This window comes from Prionailurus viverrinus, chromosome X (genome assembly GCF_022837055.1).
Source record: "Prionailurus viverrinus isolate Anna chromosome X, UM_Priviv_1.0, whole genome shotgun sequence".
Lineage (NCBI taxonomy): Eukaryota > Metazoa > Chordata > Mammalia > Carnivora > Felidae > Prionailurus > Prionailurus viverrinus.
In genome coordinates, this window is record NC_062579.1 from 37,040,667 (window position 1) to 37,042,119 (window position 1,453).

The following is a 1,453-nucleotide window of genomic DNA, read 5'->3' on the forward strand; positions in this document are numbered from 1 at the left end:
AGAGAAGCATAAAGTGTTAAACAGCAAAAACGGATATAAGACAGCACTAAGGGGCGCCTGGGCGGCTCAGTCAGTAAAGCGTCCGACTTCAGCTCAGGTCACGATCAGTTCGAGCCCCTTGTCGGGCTCTGTGCTGACAGCTCAGAGCCTGGATCCTGCTTCGGATTCTGTGTCTCCCTCTCTCTCTCTGCTCCTCCCCTGCTCATGCTCTGTCTCTCTCTCTCAAAAATAAACATTAAAAAAAAATTTAAAGATGACATACAGGGTTGCCTGGGTGGCTCAGTCGGTAGAGCACGTAACTCTCGATCTCGGGGTAGTGAGTTCAAGCCCCACGTTGGGCGCAGAGATTACTTAAAAATAACATATATATTAAAAAAAGAAGAAAACAAATGAGAAAAGGGGGGGACAAAAGCCCAGAGAGAGACAAAGAAACCCAGAAACAGACCCTTAATTATAGAGAACAAACTAGTGGTCACGGGAGGGAAGTGGGTGGGGGGATGGGGACTAAGGAGGGCACTTGTGATGAGCTCTGGGTGTTGTATACCATTTGTAACACTGTGCATTAATTATACTGAAATCAAAATTAAAAAATGGTAGATGTGTGAAGCAAAAAAATAATTTAAAAAATAAAATAATCTCCTTTCCATTAAAAAAAGATCTTAAGGACTTCATATGATAAAAGAATAAAATAGCTCGCTGATATTTTTATATTGATTTCACATTGAAATGGTAGTATTGTGGATATATTGTAAGAAAGAAACTGTATTATTATTATTATTACTTTTATCTGTTCCTTTTTAGTTTTTTAAGTGTGCTTCTTAGAACATTTTAAAATACGTATGCGACTTGCATGTCTTTTTTAACGTTTATTTATGTTTGCGAGAGAGAGAGAGAGAGAGAGAGAGAGCATGAGCGGGGCAGGGGCACAGAGAAGGAGACAGAGGATCCAAAGGGGGCTCTTCACTGACAGCAGTGAACCCGATGAGGGGCTCGAACTCAGAAACTGTGAGATCTTGACCCGAGCTGAAGTCGGACGCTTAACGGACTGAGCACCCGGCCCCCCGCATTTTATTTCTATTGGACAGCACTTTCTTTTTGTAAGTAAACTCTACCCCCAGCTTGGGGCTCGAACCCACTTACCCGAGATCAAGAGTCACATGCTCTATTGACTGAGCCAGCCAAGTGCCCCTATTGGACAGCGGTTTTCCGAACGGTCTCTGAAAAGCCCCAGGATCGAAGCCCAGTTGCCCAGAGGTGAAATCAGCCTGTTAGCACATCCTTTATTATTGTCTCCCTTCCCTGTCTCACTTCCTTATTCTCTCTTCCTGGTTCCTAGGATCACCTCCTAAATAAACTACCTGTGCCCATACCCTTGTTTCAGGGTTTGCTTTGGGTGGGAACGTGGGTAGGGGGGAGAGGGTGAGGGGCAAACTAAAGACATTAAGTGAGCTAC

General features: G+C 44.0%; 1 non-coding gene across 1 annotated transcript; it reads left to right on the top strand.

The window, feature by feature from the left end:
- Window positions 1-268: 268 nt before the first annotated feature.
- TRNAE-CUC (transfer RNA glutamic acid (anticodon CUC)) lies at window positions 269-341 on the top strand. Its single transcript has one exon. It is a non-coding gene; the product is annotated as a tRNA-Glu (tRNA).
- Window positions 342-1,453: the final 1,112 nt, after the last annotated feature.